At 56.3% G+C, this 21,319-nt stretch overlaps 1 protein-coding gene across 2 annotated transcripts in view; it reads right to left on the bottom strand.

The window, feature by feature from the left end:
• Positions 1 to 21,319, bottom strand: part of PBX1 (PBX homeobox 1) — a 128,329-nt gene that overhangs the window by 90,779 nt on the left and 16,231 nt on the right. The gene's annotated exons all lie outside the window — the stretch shown is intronic.

The raw sequence follows: 21,319 nt of genomic DNA, 5'->3' as shown, positions 1-21,319 counted from the left end.
GGGGCAACATTTGCTCCTCAGAGAGAAAGAGCTTCTTTTTTTTTAGTTTGAAAAAAATAATTCTTGAACCACCCCAAAATTAAGGGGGAAGTCTAAACTCAATCTCAGAGCAAGAATGCTAACGAGATGACCAGCTAGAAAATTAGTCATTAATTAAACATTAAAGGGTCTTCTGCTGCTAGCACGCCTTTTGGAAAGACGCCGTCGAACTGCAGTGCTGTGCAAAGAAGCAACGCAAACAGGTAACGTGCGATCCATCTAACAAGCAGAGGGTATGCTCCCGCTCAGCATCCCGGGGCTACCTGCTCGAGCTTCCATCGTCCTCCAGCTAGGTGTTTCATACCAGGTGCTGGCACGGGGTCTGCCGGTGGGTCCCCCAGCTCGTCCCGGGAATTAATGAGGTCCCACCACCAAGGGAGAATTTCTCTCGGGAACCCCCTAGATTCAGTCCCATGCACCTAAAGTTCCCGAACCCCCTTTATTTTACCAGTACCACTGCATTAATAAGACGTCTGGAGACACATGCCATACCCAGCGAGGAAAAGGAACTAAGATCTCTCCTGCTCTATCAAGTGTGGCCTCTCCAGCCCGGAGAGCCCACTGCTGCACTCTTTTTGCCAAGCCACACTGCAAATAACACATCTAATTTGCTCTCCGCTGTGCTCCTTAGGTCTTTTGCAACATTACCGCTTTCCAAGGGCTTTCCTCCCACTGAATCTTTCCGGTTTGGATCATGACGGTAGTATTTTGCAATTCCTTCCTCGCGCATTTATGAAGTGTTGCTGGTTGCCGCTAAAAAGCCGCTTGCTGGGTTCTACCCCAAAGGCAGCTGCATTTCAATGCTCGGGAAGCTAATAACACACATTACCATAGCGGCGGGCAGGGAGAGGCACGCTGATGTTTATATCCTCCCCGCACAACGGCGGCGCAGCAGCGGGACCGGTGCGGAGCGGGAGCGGCGAGCCGCGCGTGACACGGCCACGCAGCGCCGGATCCATCGGCCACGTGTAATAGGAGATCAATCGCTCCCATTTTGCGAGGTGTTAAGTGTGACGGGGATTGAATTAAAGCAGAGACCGTAAGAGCAGCTATAAGTTATGCCTTTTTCCTTTTTTTCCCTTTTTTTTCCCCCCCTTTTAAGAAACAAACCCATAAAACAGTACTTTTTTTTTCCCCTCTTCCCTGCCCCCTCGCTTTCCCCGCTAAGATTTTTCAATTAGGTGAGTGGAAGGACGAATGGTGCAAATACATTTTGCTCAAGTTCTAAGTGCTTTTGAAACCCCCTGTCAAAGCATTTAGTAACGCAAGATTTAAGATGCCCAATTAATTTTTCCCCAACAAGGAGCCAAAAGTAGATGCAGGAGGAGGTTAAAAGCTAAGTGTTTAATTAATATTAAATTTATATGATTCTTTATCACTGAAAGCATTGTAAAATTGAAAAAGCAGTTAATTTTATGGTCACTGTGTATTCCTCTGCTTTGATCTTTGATCCGTGGAATAAAATCACGGAGTGTAAAGATTCTCCTGCTTTATTATACCTGTCTAGTGGTGGGGAGGCTGGGGTGAGCCTGAGGTGAGGTCAGCACGGTTTCCTCCTAGATCTAGCACAAAACAGGCTTTCAGACACGAAATCAGGCTCCATGCAGCTCATGGGGTGCGTAATTCGCCATCACCCCAAAAGAGGGATTTGACGCCATGTCGCCGGGCAGTGGTTGGACCCCAGCAGGACTGCGTGGCCAGGAGGAGAGCGCCGCAGCCTCGCACCTCACCCAGCACTGATGTTCCCTTGTGGGAGGTGACACCAGACGGAGGGCACTCACCCAGCTGGCTCCCACGCCTGTCCCGCTCAGGCCACGTCCCCCACAGCCCCGGGACACGGCGGAGGTGCCCCCAGGGTGCACAGCCACCAACCCCATTGCACAACTCCCCAACTCTTGCGCACGGCATCGCCGCTTCGTCTCCGGTTCCTGGCCTCCCCTGTGCCTATCTGCGAGCAAGACAAAGAGCTATTATGCAGAATGGATTTCACTGGAAAAAAAAAGAGGGGGGGAGTGGAAGAGGAATAATTTGTGAGGGTTTTTCGTCGATTTTTTTTTCCTTTAATCCCACTGGGAGCCTCATTATAATTTAGTTATTAGCAGGGGGAAAAAAATCCAAATAAGTAAAAGAATCTCAACATTAAAAAAATACATATTTGAAGGGAAAAGAAAAATCAACAGGATGAAAGTTCTCCAAGCTTCAAAGCGGTTGCAAGTCCCCCGTTCAAGCCCTGCAGGCAGCCCCGCTGGCAGCGCGCTGCTTTGGGGCCAGCTCCCCATCGCACATCCATCCCTGCTCCCTGGACGGGTCAGGCAGGGTGTCCTCGGACCACAGACACCTGCACGGCCCGGACAGACAGCAGGACAAAAGCACATCTCACATCATGCAGGACTGGCTGATCCCACTCCTCTCCCCCAGCCCTCCATGGGATGCCTCGGGAAGCAGCATCGCCACGCGAAGCAGCATCGCCACCCAGCACCACATGCTGGTCCTACCGAAGAGAAGAAGCTAGAGATAGTTGAGGGCTTAAAGTCCAGATGCTGACTCAGTTCAGGCCCACATTAAATTAAAACAAAACCAAAAAATGTCTCTGAAGATATCGAAAATTCTCAGAAAGGCCATGCACACCTCCCCCCGTCCCTTAAATTCAGTGTCTCCTTGCCAGAGAGAGGTGGTATGCATATATTCATATAAGAAAGAGTTTAAATGAGAATTTAATCTTATTAAAGTCTAGATTTTAGGGCAGGTATGTAAGTCACACGTATGAAGAGGCACAAAGTAATGAAACAGTACAGCTCTCAGGATACAGCTGGGAAAACTGTGAAGTTACTAAGGAAGGACAAAAATGAGGTTTGATATCAAGAAATAAGATCTAATAATTGGTACTGGTTCTTAATCAACAGGAATTAATACACTTGACCCTTTGCCCCCGCTCCTCTTTCCAGCTGCTCTCAGAGGATAGCCACCTTAATCCCACACGGGAAGCTGCAGCGCAGCAGCAGCACAAGTTGCCCCCAGGTCACGGAGCAGAGCCCAGAAGGGAGAGCAGGTTTCTCACGTCCCATGGGATGCCAGAAGAAGGCTTCCCTTCTGCTAAGCAAAGAGGTGCCAGACACACGGAGCAGCAGCCTCCAACCCTGGGGAATGGGCAGGGTAAAAGGGTCCTGCCGCTGTCAGCAGGAGGGCACTGTACAGACCAGTGTCCGTGCTCTTCACAACCCCACCAGATATGCCACGGAGTCCATCCCTCAGAGATGCTGGCCACCACACCGCACCCTCCAGCTGGCACTTCAAGCCCTCACCCAAGCTGGTTTTTTAAGGCTCAAACCGGCCCAGCCACGAGGAGGTCAGGTTTCCAAACACAGCCCTGGCCTTGAACCAGGCGACCAGCTTTCAGGTCTTGCACGAAGCACTTCCAGGTTTTGCTCAGCTGACCAGAGCAGAAGCATCTGCAATTGACCACGTGGAGGCATCTACAGCCAAAATACCCTCCTTGGTGTTGAGGGAAGAGAAAGGGGGTACCAGGGACCCCTCCTCCTGCTAATGTTTGCACCTAAGGGGGTGCCTTCAGGAGCAGCCCCAGATCTCTCCTGTGGGCACGGATGCGTACCTTGGGAGGGAAGGGCTGCAATTAAGTGAGACGTTTTGTGGGATACAGGGCACATGGGAGGCCTGGTGCTGTCCCAGTGACTGGTCTGCTTCCTCCAAGGCCATGGAGGACAGCACGTCGAGCACAGCCTCGGCCGCCCGCAGCGCAGCCTCCCCGCCGCAGACAGCCCGACCGTATTTTATACGTCCGCGCGCGGGTATCGACAGATGGAGAGAGAAAATTACTGTGCCCATAAATTGAAGCTTTGGTCACGTCAGTTCAAGAAGCAGAATGGGAAATTTAGAGCCAAAAACCAGCTTGTGTCAGTCAGGCTGACGAGCGCAGGCGCCAAAAGCCCCCCCCCACCCCCCCCGCCACGGGCAGGCAAGGCCCAGACGCGCACGCGCCGAGCCCCCGATTCTGCTCATCTATCCTCGGCAACTGTTTGTCTGAGGCCACATACAACTGGATTTGTCAAGCCCCCTTTTAACAACTTCTTGTCACAGTCCATTACCAAATTGCATATAGTTATATATTCCACTAATTAGGCTTCTAAAATATCATTAACATGTCTCTTGATCATTAGCATAACGTATGAGGCGTCCTCGTTAGGCACGACTCGAGTTTGTTAACGCGGTAATGAAAGGCACGGGGCTGGTGCTGCAGGAGTTGCGCAGAGATAGGAGGCTGGGAACATCAAAAGCATTAGTGCTGAGCTGGAAAAAAATAACAACAAAGTCAGCGAGAGGCAGGGGCAGAAGCCAACCGCCGGGAAAGCAGGGTGACGTGGAAGACAGGCCACGTATCTCCAGGCCAGGAGATGCTTTGCATACACGGCGCGCGTTCCCCAGCCTAAAATAACGTCCCCGTGATCTGGGGACAGTGCGGGTCAGGGATGGCTCGGTCACAGATCTGCACCCACCATCACGGGGATTTGGATGAAGTTGGGGATGGGATCCGACGGAGAGCTCACCCCCAAGCCCGCACGCCCCACCTGGGGCTGAACATCCAGGCTACCTACACACAGCCTGGTTTGAGGCCAAGTGTTGGCCGAGAGCCTCCTGTATGCCAACCACACGTGAAATACTGGTGTGGGAGGGGTAAGACAGCACAAAACCATGCCTCCAGCTGAGCCCTCCCAGTCTGGCCGACCTTGGGACACCACTCAGACCAGCTCAGCACACAAGGACACCCCAAAGCCAGCACGGGACACACGCACGTTCCCTCCTCCTTCGAAACCAAAGGCAGCAGGAGCGCTCCCTCTGCTCAGCCCCACGGTAAGACTGGTGTGATGCAACGCCAGCCAACACCCTCACCCAGCCCAAGCAAAACTGAGCAACAGCCACGGCTAAACCCGCGGTGAAAAACTTCCACCCACCAGGCATTCAACAGCAGGAGGTAAGGAGGCAGTACAGGCAGCAGCCTAGGACGGTGCAACGGCACAGGACCTCGCTCAGAAACATAAAAGAAAGGCCTGAAAGGGCTCTGGTGCCCAAGTGGGACACACAGACAGCAATATCTGCAACAGACACCTGCGTGCTTCAATGCATCCAGGGCCGGGGGGTGAAGGATGTGAATTAATAGCCAAAGGTTTGACCAGGACAGATGCTTCCATGTCCGAGCCAGCTCATGTATCAGTGGTTACCACTGTTGCTATAAATAAGCAGGTTTTTTTTTTTTTTTCCCTTTGAGCGAATAACTCAATAAGTCACCGCATGAAAGATATTGTAAATAGCTCCAGCAGAGTGCAAGTTAGGGCTGCTTCCAATTAGCTTTCACTTACGCTCGCCCTGCCTGTGCCAAGTTTGCAGAGTTTGTTCTCGACACGCCGCTGTCTGAGGAGATATCGGGGGTGAGGCTGGGGAGCGAACCCCAGCGCAATCCGTGCCACCACTCCTCCAAATTAGAAATGATCTTTCTATTAAAGCTGTGAAGAAGCCAGAGCAAGTGAAAACAGCCCACGTGCATTTATCTCTGTCCAGATGTTAAAGCAAAGGTGGGGGGGGGGGGGGGGGGCAGGAAACGAAGGAAACAACCGAGAGCTTTTCTTCAGCTGCTGAGGGCTAACAGCACCACCACCACAGCAACAGCTTGGAAATATGAAGCAACACAGAACTTTTTATTAGAACAAAGACATAAAACAAGCTCAGCAGAGGCAGCCCAGGGGCTTTTTACACACACATCTGAAGCGAATCCCCCACGCCCCTACGAAAAGGGTTGGACACATCCTTGTGGGCGACACCACTGCCAAAACAACATGGGGAAGATGGATGATTTTGCAAGTCTTCATCAAAAAATTCCTCTTCTGTGAGATAAACATGGTGTTAGACTCTTTCCGAGTTTGTACTCATTCATACACACAACCTTTGTGTCCCGCACATGCGCGCGTCTTCGCACAGCAGCTGCTCCCAATACCAGAGGAGCATCACAGCCAGCAAACTATCACCAGGAAGATAAAATACAGGGCAGGAGAGTGTGGGATCGGTTGGTAGCCTACAGGAACAGAAGTCCCGGGGAAGGGGCTTAATTCCCCACATCCCTATCCGGGAGAGGCTCTGCGAAAAGTCATGGGGTGCCAATGCCTCTGCGATCAGGACCGTGTGGGTGTTACACGTACACCAGGTACCTAACCTGCTCCAGGAGATTCAGGGAGACTGAGGGTTTGCAGGAACTCCAGACCGGCTCCTCACATCGTTTTAGTCAAATCTTCCCTCCAAAATGGCCAGACAGTAGGTACCAGCCTGACCCAGGCTTCCTGCAAGGAGATCAGCAACACTCCAGAGCCCTTCAGCAGTCAGAGGAGGACCACGAGGTCTCCCCGAGCAAGCAGATGTATTCATTCACATCAGAGCGGTCTCCCTTCCCTGCCACCCCAACCATAACATTTTGCTGAAATATGAACACTGGAAGCCATCCATTGTTTTGGGGAGAGGGGGGCTACAGCAGTCAGCACAGCACATACTGCTTTTGTTTGCTTCCTGGCTTTCAAGCCAAAAGCAACAATCACAAAAAAGAAAAGCCACTAACATTTGATAATGCTTTTTGATTTGAAAGGGGTCAGGAAAAAGTTCCAGGAAAGGGAAGAGAAACAACCCTGTTTGAAACCCTTTAATGCAGTGAGAATCAACTCTCTCAGGCTGCAGCTTTTTCTTTTCCCCCTGTAGCTTTTAACCACCTTTTCCCCTCCCCAGCTCCCTCTCACGCTCCTTCTTCTTCCCACCTCCCAAGCCCCGGCGGTTTCGCTCCCTGCCGCGCTCCCAAATGGCGGCAGCCCTGTTACCATGGCCAGAGGGAACCTCTCCTCTCCCCTCCCCGTGCTGGAGGGCTGGGGATTGACCTCTCTGCATCTGGCCATCTCCGCAACCTCTGGCGTTACACAGCGGCGACCTTGCTGGGAGCGCGGTCCCCTGACCTCCCTTCTGGCACCCACCCACCTCCCGTCCCTCTGCTGAATGCCAGCAGCCTTCACCCCACTGGGATGGGGATGCCAGGAGGCATGCAGCTCCTCTGGATGGGGCCTCGGCTCCTCGCTCCGACCCAGGGGCTGGATTTCAGGTGTGCTTGCTTGGTAGATTGACGGGGAGGCAGAGTGAAGAGGGAGAGAATCCAGACTGCAAACACACACGGGTTATTTAAAAAAAAAAAAAAAAAAAAAGATCAAAGGAAGGGAGGTGCACATTCCCCTGGACTTCGCCATATCACATAGGTGAGACATGGAGGTTTAACTACAAAAATAGAGCTTCAAAACACATTTGCAATGAGCTTTTCCGTGAAGGACCAGGACCCCTTTTGTGCAGCCTGGTAATTCCACACGAGCAAGCCAAGAAAGCAGCTTTTACCGGGCTGATTTAACTGAGCAAAACAGCAGATTTAACTAACTGAAGCAAATAGCCTCAACAACAACAAATCCGTTCAAATCCTAAAGCCATTTCACTTTTAATCACCTGCAGTGTGCTTGCCACAGCAAAGACTGCCTTTATCCAGCATGTCCTTCGTGTTACCAGGGCTTGGCCGGTCCTGCCACCAGGCGATTGCCAGCTGCAGGAAAGCCCGCTGCACCTTCCTCTGGGACTTGACACAATGTTTGAGTTCAGAAGTTTCTAGCCTGCTCTATCCAACCCCCCACCTCAAGATCTGACTTCTCCATCCTCCTCAGCCCCCTGAATGCGACCACAACCACCCAGGAGGGTTTGCAGATGCATCCACGTCTCTGTCAGTGCAGCAGAACAACCTCGGTGAGTCTTCTCCCTTCTCACACTGTGTAAGCCTCCCAGATCTCACCAGGTTGTTCAGTAAAGGGCAAAATGCCACCTTCCACAGCACCTCTGCCTCCTCCAGACAGCCCGGCACGAGGTGGTCCATCCTCTGGATGTGTTTCTCTTGGAGAGCACAGCAAAATCCTGTTTGGTAGGAACGTACCAACACTCCTGCAAAACCTGGGAGGCTGGAGAGGAACCAGCAGGCGCAGTCATTTGCCATTTTTCTTTAGGAAAGAGGCCTTGCAGCCCATCAGAGGCCATGCCTGGAAGGAACGTGAAGGAAACTCCAGCGCTGACAAGGCCGTTGCTCATCCCTGCCACAGGCAGCACCTCTCTGAATAAAGGGCACACGTTTACCACAGCTATTTGCGCTCCTGGAGCACATCCAGGCCTCAAACGCTATCAGGGAAGCTCTCGTCTAGATCAGATAGTGGATACAGAGAAGAGCTGCCCCCTAAAAACCGCAACAATTTTAACGTGCTGACACGTTGCTGGAAGACCACAGCGACGTTACCGAGGCACAGGAGACCACGTGCTGACAGGGCCTCATCTGGGGTGCTTTGCCCACCAGCCTTCCACCCGACGGCCTTGTCTGGAAAATGTGCGATGGAAAGCCCTGTGTGGGGCAGGAAGGCAGGCAGGGCCCACTTTTTTTTGTTTTTTTGTGCCCATTCCTTGCTGGGTGAGCGCAGAGACCCCATCCTCAGCCCCCAGCCCCGCCGGGGCGAAGCAGGCATGTGGCGAGACGCGAGCCTCCCCGCTGGCCGGCCTCGTTGCAATCAGCTTCGTTTGTTTATTTTCATTTGAGCAAAACTTTAGCTGTGCTGGGGGGAGGCTGAGAGGGGGAACAAAACGCTGGAAGGCCAGGCCTGCGCATCGGCCTCCGAAGGGACTGAAACCGAGGGGCGGGAGGCGGGGGGGGAGCTCTCTTTTCCAAAGAGCTTTCAATAGGAAACAGATGTTGAGGGCCCAAGCACCGAGAGCAGGGTCTGCAGCGGGCTTCCCTGGCTCCACGCTCCCGACAGAATCTATTTTAATTAAAATATTTAAGTTCAAACACGAGGCGAGGGGCAGGGAGAACGGGGAAGGGCCCGGGGTTACGTGCGTGTTACCTCTGCGCGGGGCCAGGGGGGTGCCAGGGGCGTGCAGGGACTGGTTGGAGACCCCATCCCGTACCCCCAGCCCAGGCTCCCTCCCTCCGGCAGGGCTCGACATAAATTCTGCTGACCTTGAGTGAAAAATTGCCTCGTTTCGGTACTGAAAAATAACATTACATCATGTAGCCTCTGTCAGGTTCTATAAATGCCCCCTTACCTCCCTCCCTCCCCCAAAGCGAGGGGGATGTAACCCAACACTATGAAAACACCAGCACTGGAGAAGAAAAGGGGCCATTGTTGTGGACCATCAGCTCCCTAGCTCCTGCCTTAAGTGAAGAAAGATCTCCGAAAATGTTAGGCTGGGAGGTACAGACTCCAGGCTCTCTTCCCCCTCAGCCCCTTTTCTTCCCCATCCCCACCTTGCAAATCCCTGCCTCCCCCTGGCTTAAAAACAGTGTGCCGAGCACAGGACTGATCCGCAGCTCCCTCCTCCCCAGACCCCTCAGCAAAGGTCAGCCCAGGGGAAAACCGGCGTGCCAGGAGGGCGGGCAGCCAAGCATCACTCGGGGTTAGGAGCCCAACCTCAATTCAGCCTGGATGAGTCAATGCACGGGGTTCCAGAAGTTCCCTCCAGGTGAAAATCCACCCTGGCTTTCTTCCTAAGGGAACCAGGTTTCCTTGCAGGCGCGGGAGGCAGGATAGAGGGCATGCAGACACCCACACCCAGCCCGGGAAGGAGAAGCACGGGAACACCAGGACCCCAAACCCAAAGCGGGGAGCTGTCAGGGGCTCCGCCAAGCCTCAGCCACCTGAGCACTGCCAGCCCCGAGCCCGCGCGCCCCGCGGGAGCCGAGGCAGAGCCTGCTCATCCCGCAGGGCCTTCTCCAGGCGGATGCACGAGCCGGCGAGGAGGAAATCAGGGCCTGTAGGATCTCATAAACAGCATTAGCAATGCGCAGCACTGCGGTCCCCGAGGCTACGGGTACACTCGAGTTCATCCTGCGCCTGCTCGCGGGCAGCCCCCAGATGCTCCTTGGCCCAGGGCAGCCTGGATCGGCTCCGGCCGAGGTCGCTCTGCTCAGGGATGGATGGATGCACGGCAAGGCAGGCTGTGCCATGCGCCCCAGGGCCAGGATGCCTGCTCCGACCTGCTTTATTTACTCAGAGCGGAGCTGTGCGAGCCTGAGGCCCTGCAGGCTTCCAGGAACGGAGGAGGTGCAAAGGGAGCGAGCCCCCTTTGTGCAACCACAGGGTGTTTTTGGCCTCCTGCACCTCCCTGCCTGCACCCAGACTGCATTTTCCTCCACAAGGAGATGGATATCGGCCCCAGCTCTGGTCCCTACAGATCAGCACAACGTCTGGGCAGACGGAGACATTCACATCACACCCCTCACACTGGGTGCTGGAGAAGAAAACCCCTCCGGGAGCAGCCTGGCAGTTGTTTACCGCCCTCGTAAAGCAGCTGATACCGAACCAAGGAGCAAAGCGTGCCGTGCCTAAACCCTGTGCGTGTCCCAGCATTTTGCATCGTGGTGCATCTGCCCGTGGAAATGCTCGCCGGGAGCCAGCCCCAGCGCTGGGGAGCGTCGGGGAAAGCAGCAGCAGCCTGCGACCTCGGGGCCGTGCACCGGGCCGTGCGCGGGTCGAGAGGAAATGGAGGAGAACACCCAGCTCGCCCCAGGCCCTCGGCTCTCAAATGTATTTTCTCATTAACGTGTAATACGGTTTTATTGTCTCAAACAATGTCTGTTTTCGATCAGTTCCTTTATCCCAGACACCGCCGCTCCGAGAGACCGAGACCAGATGGTTCGTATTGCAGGAGGCTTCCCGCTCTTCCCCTCCTCCCGTCCCTGCCGCCACCCTCCCGGTAATTCCTTACAAATTCCTGGAATGCCTGCGCCCTGCCGAAAAACGAGCCGCGGGGAAGGAGGCGTGGGTCCCCGACAAGGGGCTGGGGACCCCAGCCCGTCCCCACGCGCTGCTCCTCGCCGGCTCGTGCCGGGCAGGTCCCCGACGGAGAGCGGCGGCTCCCGCCTGTCGTCTCCTCCACGGGGCTGCCAGCCAGCGGCTTGCACCCGATATTTGACATCTGTACGCCCCCTCCTCAGCTCACTGGGGGGTGTTATACGTGGGGACGCGTGTGCCCCCCTGCTGCTGCCCCCAGCCCGAAAGGCAGCGCCAGCACGGGGGATGCAGGAGGATGCGTGCCCGTAATCCCACCACGTGCCAAGAGCTGCCCACACCACCGCTCGCAGCTCCACTTTTCACCCATGCTTTCCAGCATCTATCCCAAGCTCACAGCTGGATGCAGGGCTGCTCCTCCTTAGCTCGCTTTGTCCTTCCCAAAAGCCAGGGGCTGATCCGAACCTCGGCCAAATCAAAGGGAAGGCTCCCGCTGGCTCCCAGCAGCCTGCGCTACGCCTGCCTCGAGCCCGTGGCCTCATTGCCTCCCTCGCCCGCTACCCAGACAGCTTGGCTTGTGGCTCGAGCCCACCACAAAACACGTCTCCGAGGTCCAGCAACACTCACGCTCCTCCTGCCATCCTCTGAGCAACCTTATGAGCCTGTTCCCTGGCCCCAAGCAGCAGAGGCAGGAGCCCTGCGGAACAAAGCCCAGCTCCGGCCCCGAGCGAGAGCAGCAGGGGGAAATAAGGGATGCTGAAAGCGATCGTTCAGCCTGGAATGAGGCCAGGAGACTAGTGTTAACACCCTTAAAGATGGGAAGAGTGCCACAAGAGCGTGGATAATCCCATCTGGGAAAAACCTGAGGCCGATGGAAAGGATGGCACCTTCTCCGAGGCCCTCAGCCACCGCTCCAGCGCGGGCCGCGCGTCGCCCCAGACCGGGCACCGGCTGTGGGGTCCCAAGGGCTCCCTGATCCTGCAGATCTTGTCCAGTCTCCAGGAGCTCCACACAACGAAGGTTCTCCCAACAGCCCCTTTCCCAGCCGAGCTGCAGCAGGGGCATCGCACAACGGGGACGGCCAGGAGGTGAGCTGATCCTGGAGGAAAGGGAGAGCGCCCAAACCAACAGCCCCAACGTGTTGGGCCCAGGGGAGGGCCCTGCCAAGGAGCGAGCGAAGGCGAAGCATCCCGGTGCCCAGACCAGAGCGTGCCAAGGGCGAGCTGGCGCTCTCCAGGGTTTAGCTGCCAAAATGCAGCACAGGCTCCTCAGAGACCTGCTGAACAGACGGGGTAACCGCGCCGAGTTCGACTGAATTTTCATGACGATGACACAAGGCAACCCCACTGCCAAGTTTCCACAGCACTTCCAGAGAGAGCGGGATGCCAGAGCCTCAGAGGCACCTCCAAAATCTCACTCGCACAGCAAGAAGGCCGCCTTCTTTTCCTCCGTCTCCTTTTTTTCTGAGCCACTCAGCTCATTTTAGCAAGCGCTGCACCAAATCTGCCTCCACCTGGAGAAACTTCGGGCCGCACAGTTAAAGTCCTGCCAAGTTCTGAGCGATGAAAAAAAATAAGGGGGTGGGAGGTTTATGGCAAGAAGCTTTAACCTGCAGGATCTCCAGTCATGTTCTGTCCTCCAACACCCTTCCCACAGCGTGCCCACAAGCAGCAAGAGCTGCGATGGAAGAAGTCCTTCTCGTGGGGTCATGGCCTGATGCTCAAGAGGCAAGAAGCTGAAGGGGGCTGAGATGTTCGGTTTCCACCCAAGAAGCCCACATGCAGGAGAAAAGCTGCTACAGGCCAGAACTGAGGGGTCTGGGGAACCCCCAGGTGCTGGACCCCAGGCCTGAAATAGGCAAGAAACGGGGCGGGGGGGGACATGTAAGCTACGTGCCCTTGGTAAGGTGAAACATGCTGGAAATAAGTGAAAGGAGGGAGCGGGGCACGAAAGCATTTTGGTAGCACAGCAAACATCACCTGCCGCCTTTTGGCATCCCCAGCGCTCAACTCTGGCTCCATCCAGAAAGAAAAATTGGAAAGAAAAGGAAAAAAAAAAAAAAGGCCCACAGCAGCAGGAAAGAGTGAGCAAGCTGAAACCTGATACCCTGAAACGCCGGCCTCGGTGTCTGGCTTTTCTTACCGGCTCAGCCGACCTGTACGTGCCAGCCTGGGAACTCGTAATGGTTCCACTACCAGAACTTCATTAACTTTTTATACACTCGGCCGCTAATTTATAATCATTAGCGGACAAACAGCCAACAATTACACAGGCAACACGTTAAGAAGGGAGAGCGCGTAGAGAAGAAGCAGCGATGGGAACGTGCTCCGGGAGCGCGGGGCGGGAGGGACCGCGCGTCCCCGTCCCCGTTCCGTCCCGAGAGCATTCCCGGGGCAGGAATGTGACGCACGCGGCGGGCAGAGACAGGGGCGACCTCTCCCAAGATTTACTGGCACACCGTTTCGCAAGCTGTAATTAACGCGCTGGGCAGCAGGAAGGCAAACGGCGCAGGTGAGCGCATGGAGGGGAAGAGGTCTCACAAGCCCTTTTGTTTCCCAAATAAAATCATACTAATAAGGAAGGAGGATTGTACGCATTCCACATTATGACCTTCTGGGGCGAGCAAGCCAGGCCCCAGTTCGCAGGCGAACGTGAAACAGCACGCACAAGCAAAGTTCACCCTGATTTAGCGAACTCCACACGGAGCCCCGCGAGGTCCCGGGGCCCCGCCGCCTCCCCACGCGGGAGCTGTCCTTGTGCCGGCCGCCGCCGCGTGCAGGAGGCAGGGGACGATGTCGCAGCGCACGTCCCTGGCACCCGGGTGAACGACGTCTGCAGGCACGCAAATCCGGCGGCACTGCATCCACCTTGGGGATGGGAAAGTGGGGAAGAGTTTCAAATGCTTCTCGGAGATCTGCGGGCTCCAAAATTCAACTCCACCAACGCCGCCCTCCTGCCCAGCATCCGCTAATCCCCACCAGCAAAGGCACCCAGCCGGAGCAGAGCACGACAGGCTGGCTCCTTTCTCCCCTCTGCTCCCCGCAGCGACCCGAGCTGCTGCAACGGGTCGAGCAGCCGTGAGATGTGCAGACACAGCGGGGTGACCCGACCGGCACCGCTCGGCAAGGCGGCGTGCCCCGAAACCAGACCGGCACACGGCCCAGCCCGCTCACCTGCCCCACGCCAGGCGGGCAAGCCCGTGCTTTTTGGAGACGTAAGCTTCCTGCAGAACTGGTCTCCAACGCCGCGCACGCCCTGCAAAGCCTCTGCTTGGGTATCTGCGAGCATCCAGCCCAGCAAAGCAGGCTGCTGGAAATGCAGCGGGGCCTTTTCCCCTGCCACCCCTGCATCTGCAAACTGAGAAGCCCACTTGTAACATGCAGCGGTTCTTCATCTCATCACCTGCAGGCAGAGACCGAACTGCTCGGGCCAGGAGGATGAAAGCTTCGGAGTTTTATTTATCCAGCCCCCAGAGCTGGACACGGCTGCCCGGGCCCTGCCAGATCCTCCTGCATTGCTTTATGCCAGCTAAGGTACTGAAGCACAGCTGTAAAAGCTGTCGTTTGTAAAGCTTCCACTAACATCCCCATTTCTCATGTGACAAGCTCCCTTCCCTCTCCAGCAGCTTAACAACCACACGTGCTTTCAAAAAATCTCTTCGCCCAGAAGCGCAGCTCAGGGTAATTCAGGGGATCGAGCGGTGCGGCTAATTTAGATGCAAATTCAGATCGCTAATCCCGCCTGGGATAGCCCCACAACTATCAAGATCACGGTACCTCCAAACACCGCCACGCTTTTAGGAAAGCCTCTGCGTGACCGACTGAAGGCAGGGAGCACGTCGCTCACATTATTTCCCTTTGGCTGTTCGCAGTGCCATGAAGCCCTCAGTCCGGGCACCTAAGGAAAGCGGGTAGGGGGAAGGGGAACAAGCTACACGTTACGAGCTATCGTGCAACCCAAATGGGGTAATACTGCACGATCATACAATTAAAGACTGAACTGCAGGGTATGCACGGAGAGAAGTGGAGGCTGTTCGTGCAAACTTCACGTTTCCTGCCTCTGAACGCGCGGCTCCGCTGCGCTCATCTCCCCTTAGCAGGTTGGGGCTTCGGCGAGCGGGTGTTTGAACTGAGCTTTTCCACTCCTCCTCTTCTGAATAAATGCAAAAAAAAAACCCACACCTGCACCTGAGCAAAACAAAAATAATCAAAAGCAGTTTTGTTGTCCTAACTTTGACACAGAATTGTCCAAATACCTGTTCTTTCGTGAGTTCTCCCCCCCCCACAGCATCTCTTTACAGATGTATTTGTCATGAAGTCTTTTGCAACATGAAACCGAAGCCAAATTTCAGAGAAATGCTTTTAATAAAAAAAGGCAAAGGCTTAATTTCACAAATGTAAACACGAGACATTTCCATCTCTTTTTATGCCTCCCAAAAGCAAAGCAAAAAGAGCCTTCTTCGCTGAAAGATGTTGGGCAATTGAGCTGCACAAATCCGTACGTTCCTGTCAGCCCAAATAGGCATTATTATTTCTTTTCCTCCTCGAGACCTTTTAATTTGGAGGGGTGGGGGGGAAAGAAAAACGAACTCCTCCTGCCCAAGGGAACAAAGATGACTGCAATGCCTCCGAGGCCAGCACAGAAAGCCCTGGCCCACGCGCAGGGGGAGCAGCACCCCCAGCGCACCCGGGGCAGACGGAGTCACGCTCGGATCCATCCCGGGAGGGGACACACGAGTCCCGGCCGGCTCTGGGCAGGGGTCTGAGGGGTGAGAGGGGCGACAGGAACACGGAGAAATTCGGGAGAAAGCGAGAGGGTGATGGAAGGAGAAGGGAGCATCTCCCGCTGAGCACAGGTCAGCACCCCGTCTGCCTGCTCTGCGGGTACGGGCGAGCGGCTGGATGCAGACACCGGTCCTCCTGCAGGAATTGAGTGCTGCCCTGGAGTTTTGGGTGGCTCACAAAAGGCAGGGAGACCCCACGAGGGGATTACATCAAGCTGGTCGGAAGCACTACCATCCAGGAGCCTGAGACGGAAAATTAAAAGCAGCCAGGCCCTTCTCTAAGAGGAGAAGAAAGAGTTCCTACAGCCACCCACTCAGCCCAGGTAGGCTCGGGACTGACGTACCCACGTTTGGGGAGAAATACCAAGATATCTGGGCTTATCAGGGTTTACTGGGGCGAGGGGAGCCCAGCAGCGACCTTCTCATCGTTACAGTGCCAGCGCCACGGCGGGGCTGCCACGCAAACCCGTGCTGCCCCCCTCCTGGGAACATGTGGACACGAACCTCTTGGGATTTCGGTGTTCGTGACCCCCAGGAGCCCCAAAGCAGCGACACAACTGCCGGGGCCAGCCCCAGCCACCTCCAGCTTTCCAGCAAGCACGCAGGGGAGAGAAGGAGGGGGGGCCCCACGCCACCGCCCCGTGAGCGTCCGCGCCAAGGCTGGCCCCGCAGCCCGGCTCCAAACGCTGCCAAAGCCCTCCCGGGGGGCTCCGCATCCCCGGCACCCCCCGGCCCCTCCCAGCCCCCCGCCTCTCCCCCCCCTAAACCCGCTCTCGGGCCCGTCCTCCAGAACAATCTCGCTGCAGGCAGCTTTTGTAAGCCTCCAGCCCCAAAAGAAAAATGATGGGTTTGAACTCTTAACCCCGCCCCAGAAAAGGCTGGAATTAAAAGGGGTTTATGACTAAGTATGCAGATGGGAATACTGTAATAACAACAGGCGAAATGTTTGCCCAGCAGTTCTGGGCTCGTTCGGGAGGAAGGGAGAGCGGGGACGGGCGGCTTCTGGCCGGAGGATGACGCCACGGAGAAAGAATTCAGCGCCGGGGAGGGAGGGAGGGAGGCAGGGAAGGGAGGCTGCTGATAAACGCTGGGGCAGAGGCGGGGAGGGGGCCGGGACCCGAGCGCGGTGGTGCCGAGCTTTCGGGGAGCGCTGGGGGCTTCTGGCACTGGCAGAGGCACGGGGGAGGCGAGCAGGGGCCGGGAGAGACGGGAGAGGCCTCGGCCCCGGGGCTGGCCTGGCGATGTCCCCGTGGAAAGGGACGGCTTGCCGAGGATCACAAATCTCACGTGACACTGAGGTGCTTGGCATGGCTGGGACACGACGGGGAGGCAGACAGAGCTCCCCCAAACCCGAAACCCCCCTGACCACGGGGGACCCACACACAGACTCCTCCTGCAATGGGAGAGCCTGCAAGTACAAAACTTGGTTAATTTTTAAGAGCCCTGTGGCATCAAGGATATTGAAAAGGTGGAAAACCCTAAGTGCCTAAGTCACCTTGGAGGTCATTTTCAGATTCCCCTCCCCTCCTAACACGCTGCACAAAGCCCAAAACCAGGGAGCTCAGGCTCGAGGAGACTTAAACCTCGGGCACCGTGCCCTGCTGTTTGCTGAGTGCTCCTGCATCGGGGAGGTGCAGCTCCTCCGCCACCACGGCCTGCACCCGGCACACATCAGGCTTCGGATCCAGACCCGGCTCATGGGGTCACCGGGAGCGTCCTCCCGGGGCAACAGCAAGCTCCTCAGGGCTGCGCGGAGCCGCTCACAGCCCAGCACGGCGGCCATGTCCCCTAAGGAGCTCACCCTCAGCCAGCCGGGGAGCCACCCTTGGGCTCCTGAGTCCTTTGGCACCCACGTCACGCGCAGGGACACGCCACAAAAAGACAGACCTCCCCGAGCAGCCACGATATCAAACTACTTCTGGGCGATGCCCCTGCCGTAAGCCCAGCACCACGTCTTCCTCGGCCCCCCAGCACCTTCTGCCCGTGGTGGCGAGGTGCTGGGCGCAGCCCGGCCTGATGCAACAGCCGCCATGCCAAACCAAGCACCTCGCAGGGGACGAGGTTCGGAGGGGAACACGCCCTCGCTGCCTCCCTGCAGCAGTAAGCAGGTAGGGCTGCCTGCCCAAAAAAAAAAAATTCAAGGCACAACTGGCAAGCCGGGAGACTCCACTTTGAAATACAGGGGATTTCCAAGCGTGCCTCGCTCCTGCCTTTGCACAACGGGGACTTCAGGGCTTGCAGCATTGGTGCACAGAGTTCTGACTGCTCCGGTCACCTCCTGTTGATGTACTGAGTTTACCAGAGATGTGGGAGCACTGGAAGGAGCCTTTACGTCTTTCCCGTTGCTACAATCCCTCTCCAGGTCCTACCTGTTGCACTTACAAACACAAACACAGCAGCCCTACAGCATCCAAAGAGACAAAGCCAGCAAGCTTCTTCCTCATAAGAAGCAAGGAGATCTTTATTTTGCCTTGCAAACAATGCCCCGAAGGAGGCCATTTGCAGGGTCAGGCAAGACAGCCCCTAGCAAAAGGGAGCGAGCATTGCAAGGGGCTTCTTCAGCGCGACAGCAGAGGTGCGAGCTTCGGTCCCGTACCCGCAGCCCCCGCCTGCAAACGCGCAGCTCCCCGCACGGCACCAGCGCGAGCCTGCAGGCCGGGCAGCGCTCGGATCAGGTAATGGAGGGTGCAGGAGGCGCACGAGAAGAGCCCCGTGAGTCACAGGAGCTGGCCGGGGGCCAGACGCGCGAGCTCCGCAAAGCCAGCGAACAAAACATGGCAAAGCCTGGAGCTCCCCGGCCCCTTCCTGCTGCCGCCGGTGACCCCTGCGTGCACGCTGCGGTCAGGGCCGGGACCGAGCCCCATGCTCCGCGTCCTGGGGCCAGCTCCTGCTCCGAACCAGAGGCACTCCTCTTACCTGCCAGCTCAGGGCACTTCTCCCCATTTAAGGGCCCAACCATGGAAATGCCCCTTCCTAATTCCTGTTCCGATGCTTCCCCTCCCTATCTGACACCGATGCCTTGCACAGCCGGGCGTGGAGTTTGTCTACACGGGGGATATTCGCATCTCCCTGCCTCCGGCGTGGCTCCAGAGCAGCCAAGCCCCCAGCCCTGCCTCGTACCTCATCCCCGGAGCTTGCTCCAGAGGGTGTTGCAGATAACGCGGGAGGCTGCAGCCACTCGTCCGTGCCAGAAGAACAGCAGCGCACGCAACGCCGGGACATTTCCAGAAATCAGCACGGGTGGAGAAATGAAAAAAAAAAAGGGTCACTGCTTTGCCCTTGGCAAGTGGCAATGGAAACTTTCACCTCAGAGCACTGGAGCTCCGAATATTCACGGCGTGGTCCTCCAGCAGGTTGTACCTGATGTACCCGCGGGCTCCTTACCCCCCACTGGACCCCAGGCCTCTGCCCAAAGCGGGTCCCCCCAAGGAACCAGGCATACAGCACCCAGTAAATCTCTGCCATGAGGCGCCGCCGTCCTTTCATCTGGGACTTCCAGGCATTCCTGATACATGTCATCTCTTTTTTTTTTTTTAATGAAAAATAATGACAAAGACGAAAGAAGTTGAATGGTGGGGAAGACGTCTGAAAGGGGGATAAATACCCACCGGGATTCAGCCGAAGCATCTGACAGCTCAATGAGTTAGACGAGCGCTAGCAGACAAACTGAACCGCTCCGTTCCCTCCCTGCCAGCCTGAGCGGGACGTCCTGAGCGCTCCCAAATGTCACCTGAGGAAACGGCCCTCCTCCTGCCACTTTCGGTACTGGGCAGAAAGGAGCAAGTCTGCAGCGAGAAGCACACGCCAGCTGCCCAGGCGAACCAGGCTTGCCCTTGCTGCCCCCTGACACTAAACCCCACCGCCCTGCACCTCTCAGCGGGTGCCACCCAGCACCCGGAGGGGAGCTCTGAAGCCAGGTGAGGTGAAAGACCAAGCCGGGGCAATGGAAATGGGAAGGCACCAGGACCATGAATCCCCTTGTCCCTGAAGAAAAGCGCCCTGTTCCAGCATGGAGTCGATGCAGGTGGTCTGCAGCACAATGCACAGCCCCGCCAAACACCCGCATGAAGATGCCACCAGAGAGGGCAATGCCCAGGGCCCTTTCCCAAGGAAAACCTCATCCGCAGAGCCCGACATCAGCAGCCTCCATCCCTCCCAAGGCACAAATGTCCCTGATCCCGAGCGGCCCTTAGCCCCTTCCTTCCCCGGGAGGCACACCCAGCGCTAACCACCGAGCCTAACTCTATCCGGTCCTCCTTCCCCACGTCTATTGTCGCTAGAAATTTATCTGGGTTCTGCCAAAAAACATACTGCACCTCCCCTCTGCCCTTCGGAGTAAAAGCAGCTCCGCTCCTTACCCAGGGAAGGGGGAAAAAAAAGTTTAAAGGCAAGCCCCCACCCAGCCGGGACCGTTCCACTCCTCCTCCCCACCGGAGGACGTTCGCACAGCCCCGTCCCGTCAGCCCGTCTGTGGCATTTGATTCCTGTCTGTCACTAAGTGATGAGGACAAAGGGTGAGGAGTCAGGAAAAGGTCTGAGCCACTTTGTTCATCGTCTGGATACGAACTTTGGATGAACTCCGTGGGGAAAGAGAAAAGCCGCATGGAGCGGGACGCACGGTGCATAGCTCTCTCTCCTCAAAAAAAAAAAAAAAAGAAAAAAGTTTTGAACAAGGGGAAGGGGTGGGAGGGAAGGGAGAGGAGAGCATTCCCCATCCCCATGGCGGCAGGCAGTCCTGAGAGCTCCCTGCTCCGAGGAGACAGAAGGATATTCAAACCAGCTTCCCAGGAGGCATGTTCAATAAAGCAGGATGCCAGCGCAGCCTTTTCTCAAACAAATCTGTTAGCGGCGGGCCAGGGGCCAGCCACAAGGGCTTGCTTTTTAAAGCAACCAAACGGGAATTTCCTAATAAAATATATATTTTTTTATTTTTTTTAAAGCCCCGCCGTGGAAAGGTTAAAGGAAAGCCTGCTGGCAGAGCGAGATGCATCTTACGTGCAGACCTCCCTGGAAACACAGGAAAACGAAGCACGGCACAGGACGGGGACCTCTGGGATACATCGAGGGCTGGGGAGCCTAAAGCATGCGAGTGTCCCCAGCACCAGCCAGGGGAATCGAGTGCCCACAGCACGGTTACAGAGGCAAACGGCCTCACAACCAGGGGCACAGGTCTGCCACCGCCGTCCCTGTGGCCACAAGGCCTGCTGAGAAGGGAGGAGGCTCGCCCTCCCCGTGCCGACCTCGGGGACCTGGAAAAGCCACCGCAGGGCACACTCGGCTCCTTCGCTTCGCACTGCTCCTCGGAGCAAAGCCAAACCAGCCTGCAACTGGACAGCCCTGTGGCAGCCTTGCAAACGCTACTTAAATCAGTCCCTCCCAGGCTGTCAGTGATGGCAGCAAAGCCACAATAAATTTTCTTTTGAACAGCTCTCAGCGAGCAGCTCCGATGCCCCTGGCCGCAGAGGGGAGGTGTGCTGTCCCCCCGCGGCACGAGAGGCTGGCTGGGGATCACAGCAAGGGGCAGCCACGGCACAGACCAGCCTCAGCATCGAGCGAAGAGCAGCAAAGCCCATCTGCAAGACGTGCCAAGCCACAGAGGAAAGTTATTGTGACTGTACGTGCGGTTCTGCAGCGCTCGAGAGATCTGCTG

The sequence above is a fragment of the Anser brachyrhynchus genome (genome assembly GCF_964034855.1).
Source record: "Anser brachyrhynchus genome assembly, chromosome: 8".
NCBI lineage: Eukaryota > Metazoa > Chordata > Aves > Anseriformes > Anatidae > Anser > Anser brachyrhynchus.
The sequence above is the reverse complement of the archived record's forward strand: the minus strand, read 5'-3'. Positions and strand labels throughout refer to the sequence as shown.